Below are 8511 nucleotides of genomic sequence, written 5' to 3'. Positions count from 1 at the left end.
ATCCAATTACTAGCCTTTGATCTAGGTCTAATGATGCTCCTTATCCTAAATTGATATTCAACTAATCGTTGAAATATTAATTTAGGTTAAGGGTAAACTCTTTATTCTCAAAGATGATTATCAATCAAGTTAATCCACTAGAAATTACCCAACAAGTTTGATCATGCATGTTGGTGCAAAATAACCTCTTTCTTTAATGACACACAAATGATGACTACTATATAATTAATTAGGTTTTAGACTGATTAGATCCAAATATAACAATAAAAATGAGACAAGTGATTTAATTGAATTACATTGAGGTATTTATTGAAATAAAAAAGGTAGAAGAGGTATGGCTACATCATAATCCTTGACCAAATAGGACTAGCCGCTCATGATCATGAAAAAGCTAGAAATAAAACAAAAGACATGAAAACATTACAAAAAGGAGAAATCTTTACAAGAAAGGACCCTTGTTGCAATCTCCACGCTCCTTTGTAGGCAAAGGTGCTCTCACGGTGTTATTCTCCTTTTGAAAATCCAAAAATCACATTTTAGAGGAAAATGATGGGGTTTCTATTTTAAAACCTATTATTTATAGGACAAAATTTAAGTGACAACAGCGTCCCACGGATAATGGCTTTGGTAAAGTGACCACAACCATGGTGAAACTTGCGGAAAAATTCCATGCTTGGCCGTGGTAAATAGAGTGTGGCCATCTTCACAAAATTCGTAAAAATCAGCGCATGGTCGTGGTCATCTCAATCTGGCCGTGGTGAATTCAGAATGACCATGGTCAAATTTCATTAAATAAATCAGCGTGTGGTCGTGGTCAGGTTAGTGTGGCCATGGTTGTAAGACTCTTGCCAAGCGTACCAATTGTCGTCTCAGGTTACAGATTTATAAAAAGAGATTGTCTCCACGGGGACTTGAGTTACTTAATTCATTCGGATAAATGTTATTAGTTTAATAGTTATGTACAAATTTAATCAAAATATCATGGGTTTGTCTAACTAACAAAAGATAACTTAAAGTAACGAAATAGCAGAAATGACGGAAATAACAAAATTTAGTTTGTCAGAAATACGTAAAATTACGGAAATAATAATAACGAATTCAATTAATTCAAGAAAAAAATGTAGGATTGGATTTAATCGTTCATACCCTCAATATCCTAATAAGATTAACATATATGAATCATTTTCTAACGTTACTGATGCACACATTAAATTACCCTGAATCGATCCCTTGCACTCGAGAATCCTAGGAATATTTATTGAATATCGATCCCTCGCATATGAAGTAAATATTCTAGCATTACAATCATAACCTCGTACTATTTGCAATCAAAATGTTATGATCTATTCCTAGCAACATAACGTAAAAAGTAAAATTATTTAGTTCAAATTCTAAGAGTACTTTTTAGTCAAACTTAAAATCCAATTTCATGAAACTAGTGATCAAATAGAATCAAGCATTACGAATAGAATGAAATCACCAATAATAAGTAGAAAAAATTCATACATATATAATATAAGAAGAAATACATAAGGGCACAAAGATTACATCCAATCCTTTGGAAAAACTAACTGATCATTGCATAGAACACAAGATCAAGATGAGAAATGATGAAGGATGCGATCCACGGTCACAACTCTGCAGTGCCTAAGTTCCGCTTTCCACTTTCTTCTTTCCGTGGTGATCCTCATGTTTTTCTCTGGTTTTGGTATCCCTTTCTTCATTTGCATGACTATTTATAGAAAAGAGCCAAGAGGTGCAGACAAATTTGCCCAAACGAATTTGTTGCTTAGCTCTAAAGGCATAGACTCGCCTAGGCGAGTTGATTACTTATTCATGAAGAAACTTGATTAGCCCAGGTGAGCTGGTTGTTTGCCTGGACAAATGGTTGTCTGAAATATTGAGAAAATGACCATTTTGCCCTTTCTTTTAACTTAGTTTTTGGATCCAACAAACAACCATCAAAACCTACAGAATCATGGATGAATCTTCCATATTTAAACAAAAACATTAGTAAATGTAAAATATATATAAAACAACTAGATTTAAGGGAAGTTTATAAGAAAACTATTACAATCGAAAGATAAGTGCTAACATTTTAATCCAAAAAATAACTGAAATATGACACATATCAATGGTCAAACTGGAAAATTCTTCAAATGAGCCAAAATATGCAATTTTGTGATTCTTTTTCCACTCTTAACTTCCAAACACCTATGATGCACAAACTAGTACCCAAACATGAGTTTTTCCAATAAAATAAACCAATAGTGCATGAATGTGGCACAAAACCTCATGAGTAAACAAGGTCAAATACCTGTTTATCAACCTCCCCACACTTGAGCATTGCTTGCCCTCAAACAATTATTTTGATTCAAACTTTTTCAACAAAATTGTTGATCAAGAAATTGTATTAGAATTCCCCATCTCCACAAAAGAACAAGATAGTCACAACAAGCAATCAAGACAATTCAAAGATTCCAAGAGATTAATTAGGCTTATCACAATAAAGATGTCAAATTCCATAAAGTCATGGTTCACTCATCTCTTCCTCACAGTGTTTAGAGGTAAAGCATTACTCATTCAGATCACAAAACAAGATGGACATGTTCACAAATCTACAAATCAACCAACTCAACTCAAGCAATATCTTGGCACTTTCAAACAAGTAAGGCATGAAGGGATTAATGGGGTCGGGCTTCTAATGCATGAGGGATACTAAAAGAAAAAGATCAAATAAAAAGGTTCTACAATTATTCGTAACCAGATGGCATATTTTCTTGGGGAGCAATGACCTTTACTTTAGTCAAATTTTTAGATTCACTTTCTGTCCCTTCATTTCAATTTTACTTTTTCTCCTCCTACCAATTCACTTTCTTTTTTCCTTTCTTTATTTTCAATTTTTTTAAGAAAAAAGGTTTTTTTTATAGGGAATTCAGAATGGTCTTTTACCTTTGCTTTATTCCTTCTTAGGAGAAGAAGCCAGAACCATTTTTTGTGGGACAAATTGTTTTCCCATTGATCATGCCCTTGTTCTTTATCAATAAACTCAGAAACAATTCAAAATAGGTGCCAATATATATTTAACAGGCTCAAATTGGGCAATGATAAGTGCTAAAATTACCTACTTCTAAAATAGTTTTTAAGGATCTTATCTCACTCTTTTCCTTATGTAGAGGGAAGATTTAACTAAACTTCCTTTAATTTTGTCAGTAGTTAAGTTTTATTTCAATAGTTTAGTTTCTTGGTTAGATTTTAGTAATTTGCCCCATTTTTTTTAAGAAAAAAGGAGAATAAAGATGAAGAGCATATTATGGAGTTGAAAATTGAAGTATTGAAGCTTCAAAGGATCATTTGAGGCAACAATTTGCTGAAGTAGCAAAATCTGCCAGATGGCTAAGCCAAGCATCACTTAAGATAGAAATTGTTTTGCTCGACTATATAAAGGGATGGTTCTTATTTGTGAAGGAATTTTGGATCATTTTATAGAGGGAGCAGATTTGGACAATTGTTTGGAGTAGAGGTGCTCCTCCTTGCTACATGGCAGCCTTTTCTTCCATGTATTTTGAAGCTACCTATGGCTATGGGTAGCTAATTTGTCTATTGTTGGGGTTAGATATGTAACCATACTTGAACTTCTTTGTATATTTTAATATGGTTATATATATATATATATATATATATATATATATATATATATATATATATATATTTGTGTTCATGTTATTATCTTGCTTTTTGTTTAATTCTTGTTGTGGCTTGATCACCCATGGCATGATGTTAGGACATGAATGATGTTGGGAAACACTTTTATTATTCTGAATTCAAACAAAATACCCAGTAGGCTCGGTGTCTAGGAATGGAGTTGAGTTTGTTTCTAATCTTTTAGTCACAACTCTTAATGTTGGTGCCTTCGTTAAGTTGTAGAGGGATCTTGGCTTAGGGAAGGTTATTTAGACTCTTTTTACCTAAGGGATTAGGACTAAGAAATTTCTATTGTCTGATTTTGACATTAGAACATGAATGGAGTATGTATTGTGTGTTTAAATCAAGAAGCAAGTAAAGTTGGTGAACTCTAACCCCAACAATGGCTTTGTTATCTAATTTTAACCTATGCTACAACTTTGTTATGATTATAAAAACACAAAATATAATATTTTATTTATGTTATTTACTCAGTAACAAAAGTTTGTGTCTTTATCACTTTCTTGTGATATTTGTGAGCTTAGAAAGTAAATCCATGAAATTATCCAATATTGAGCAAGTCCTTGTGGATACGATACTCGGACTTTCCATTTTGTACTACTTATTATGATTTGGTATGCTTGCTAAGCCCTCAACATGCAATTAATATGATTTGCATCACAAAATTGATCAAAATTTGGTTTCTAAGAATGCCTACTCAAGCCTTAACAGTTAAAAAAATGCCAAGAATCATTTAAGGATATGCATGTTAGAATAAAAAAATAGACTTGTGCCATCAAGCGAACCATTGCACACACTAAAAGAAATTACAAGCTCAAGACTCTTATTTATGTAGCCAGGCTCAACAGAGAAACTATTCATTCATTTTGTTCATGCTAATGTTTTACCCTTGGGAAAGCTCTAAAAGCCAAATTACAAGTTGGAATTTTTTTATATTTATTTGGGGTTTTTGAAAACATAATTCATGCAAAAAATTCACAATAACACCAAAATCAATTTAGAATAATGCTCAAGTCTAATCTTAGTATGGCTTAAAAATGCATGAAAAAGGGAAATGTATTGAAAACAAAAAAATGTATTGAAACAAAGATTGAAATATAAACCAAACTGTAACATAGGTCAAGTTGCCTCTGGAGAAGCATCCCGAGCCTAATGGATGAAAAAGGGAAGAAAATCAACCACCCTTGAACAACGTGATTTACCAAATCACATAAAGCTCTATCAATTTGCAAGTTGCCAATAGTACAAGGGACTGAAAAACTCCCTGGATCTTTAAGGTTAGGTGACAACTTCCTTAAAACCACGATAGAGCACTCTTCGTTGAGACCAATTGTAGCAAAGTCTGCCAACTTTTTTTTTATTTGAAAGAATTTATTTTAAATATTTGGTGTAGTTTGACATTTGAGCCATTGCATTAGCGAATGGGATATTAATGTGCATCTTTTTAAGCATCTCAACAAATGTAGCAAACTGTCAATCCTCACTCTTGTCTTTCAATCTTTGAGGAAGGAACAATTACCTAAGGAGATGTCAATATCTCCTTTTCACCCTTTTGTTTGCCTCTTGGCTTTCTTTAGTAAGAGCCTTTTTTTCTAGTGGTGGGGTGACTTTCTCTTTCTTCTTTAGCACTGTCATAGGTTGTCCGTTCTTTGTACTCACAACATTCACTTCTTCCTTCTTAGGATTAGCTTTAGTTTGGGAGGGAAGTGTTCCAAGAGCTCTTTGAGATAAAAGGGCTTATATGTTGGAGAGTTAAGTCTCCACGAGCTTCATCCACTGATCATTCTGGGATATGTATTGTATTAGCGCTTCTTGCATAGTGGGTCTTTACTCCTTTTGTCTAGGCCTCTGATTTTGCATGTGTGGCGGCGTATACAAGTTTTGATTCTGACTGTGCCTGTAATTCTGCCTTTGATTGAAGTTGTTGTTATTTGAAAATTGCGCATAGCCATTGTTCTTGCCTCCCACATAATTAAGCTTATACATGGCTTGTGTAGCATCCTAAAACCACCCAATAATTATTTAGATAAAAATTATCAAAATATATAAAAGATTATCTAATCTTTTAGTAATAGAAAAGATAGATTAAATTATTTTAATATATTATATTGTCAGAATCTTTTGAAGAGATGTTAGTATAATAATATATTAGATTGATTAAAGATAATAATAACAATAGGAATAACAAGAAATTGGCTTTAGCCAATTTTGAGATAATTGTACGTGAACAATTTATGTAAGCAATTAGTAAATAATAATAATAATAAAAGAAGCTATAGTTATATTTATAATAATGAGTAAAGATAATAAAAATAAGAGATAAAAAAGATTGGTTAAATTTCAAATTATGTACAATATTTATATAAGGATAGACCATGTCTTTTCTTAGAATCACACTGATAAACAGTCTCTTAGTACTAGTAGGTTGCTAAAGGATTAAGAATAAGAAAGAAAGTGAAATTTTTTTGTTGAGGCAATTGATAGCGAAGGAGAACGACAATGAAAAACTTAAATTACTTGCTTTAAGAGGTGAGTAAAACACTTATCTTTTTAAAATTTCCATGGTATAGTTTTTAAAGAAAAAAAGTGTTTTTTATTGTTGAATAATTTGGAGCAATAAAATTTTGAGTATTCTGTTAAAGTTCATAGAAAATTTCCTTAGGCATAATTTGTTGGCCACTAAATTATACAAGATTTGCTACGTTGCTATTTAATTTTCAGCATATAGAAAATTGTGGTGACGACACCTCATTTTCTTGTTCTTGTATTTGAATCTAAAAAAATTTTTGGAGAGACATGAGATTTGAGTGTTTAAGTTGATGCATATAGAATGATGAAAGAAAATTTCAGTGGCACAATTTCCTTTAAAATTGCTAAAGGGACCCCTATTATGAATACGTGTATTGGAGTCTTGCCTTTTAAAATCACGGTGCTGATTCAGGACATGAATCCGGATGCTTTTGGCCTAAAATTGTAATATAATAACTGTAAGTTAGAATACATGATGATAGTCAGGGAAAAAGGTTAGAGCATGAGTAGTATATGCACGTTGATGTAAATTGATGTTACTTTGTGATACGTTCTTGCAAGAGTGTGTGTGTCTTGTGCTTGAGTGATTACGCTGGTGTTTTTATATTTGTGTGTTTATTTAAGTATGATTGTGAATGATGCGTTGTCCATATGATAAATTGATAATTTTGGATTATATGATAGATACCTCTATGTGAGATAGGAATAATATTTATTATAGACACCTTCATCTAGGATGGGGATGATATTTATTATAGATACCTTCATTTGGGATAAGAAAGATATTTTGGATACCTTTACCTATGATGGGGAAGACACTGAGCCGTCATTACATGGAATATGAACTCATAGGCCTTTTGAAGAATCTTAAATCCATACTAGTTTTGAGAACTAAAGAATTGAGTCTAGTGATTTAGGGAATCACCAAGTTGTGTTTGTCATATTTGAATGCGTTGGGTTATTTAAATATTTTATTTATTGGGAAGGTCATAAATTGTGATTTTTTTAATTTGACTTTTATTGGAGTATATATATATATTGTGGATACCATGGTTGATTTTCCATTATCATACCGGCTGAAAACAACACTATTTGTGAACTTCATTTTAAAACTTGTTTTATTTATTGAGATTATTATCTCATTATAAGTATTATTTTTAGAGCACGAGGAAGAAGCTCCTGAAATTGAAGAGACTTGAAGACATAGTTTTTTATAGTTACATTTACTTTAGCTTGATTAATATTTCAGAATAAGATGCCATATATGGCTACTTTTGTTATAATTTAGCGTTCGTTTAGTTTAGATGCTCATATTTGAGAATATTGTTTTTATTTATGTAAAGACTCACTTATTTGACTTTATTTATTATACATGAGGTATTTCCAGACTATTATTATTTTGTGATTTTGTATTCTTTTTAGTGTATTTTAGTATGGATTGTTATTTAATAAGGGGCATTATAACTTGAGCTAACTTGCCCGCCAATGTGCATTCTCCTGGACCATGAACACATCCACATCTCTCACACGTGTGATAGAGAGGTGTAGAGTTAGGCAATTGAGACTGAGCCTTCGTCAAACTCTCAATTTGCTTGGACAATGCCTGAATCTTTTGTCCAAGGTCATAAGTAGCTGCTTTAGTTTCTACCTGGTTGACCGACCTCTTCATGATTCTCATATCCATATAATTGTTGTAGGGATTGGACCACATGTCTTCAACAATTTTAATGGCATAAGTTGATGGCTTCATCATCAAATTACCTTGACATGCAACATCAAGGCCTCTTCATGATTCTCATATCCCATAACTGATGTAGGGAAGTCTTCAATGATTTTAATAACATAAGCTGGTGGCTTCATCATCAAATTACCTTGACATGCAACAACAAGGCTAGTCCTATTATGAGAGGACACTCCTCCATAGAATATATGCACTATCCTTTGCTAATTGAACCCATGGTGTGGGAAACTTCTAAGTAACTCATGGAATCTTTCCCAAGCTTCTAAAAAGTTCTCCTGCTCATTTTGAGTGAAGTTGCCAATGTGCCTTTGAAGCTTATCAGTCTTCATCACAGATAAGTACCTTTTAAGGAAGGCACTGGAACATCGGGTCCAATTGGTGATGATGTTCTCTGAAAATACACTAAGCCGATCCCATGCTTTACCATTTGCAGAGAAGGGAAAAACATGCAGCCTTACATACTTCTTGCAGATGTTGGGTTGTCTGATCGTGTCACACAACCTCAAGAACCTCCTTAAGTGCACCATAGGATCCTC

The 8511-nt window shown here is 32.7% G+C and overlaps 1 non-coding gene across 1 annotated transcript; it reads left to right on the top strand.

Moving 5' to 3' along the window:
- Positions 1–8185: 8185 nt before the first annotated feature.
- On the top strand, positions 8186–8291 carry LOC114407902. The gene has a single exon (XR_003665714.1). It is a non-coding gene; the product is annotated as a small nucleolar RNA R71 (small nucleolar RNA).
- Positions 8292–8511: the final 220 nt, after the last annotated feature.

Source organism: Glycine soja, chromosome 3, assembly GCF_004193775.1.
Source record: "Glycine soja cultivar W05 chromosome 3, ASM419377v2, whole genome shotgun sequence".
Lineage (NCBI taxonomy): Eukaryota > Viridiplantae > Streptophyta > Magnoliopsida > Fabales > Fabaceae > Glycine > Glycine soja.
Note: the sequence above shows the minus strand (reverse complement) of the source record. Positions and strands in the feature narration are given on the sequence as shown.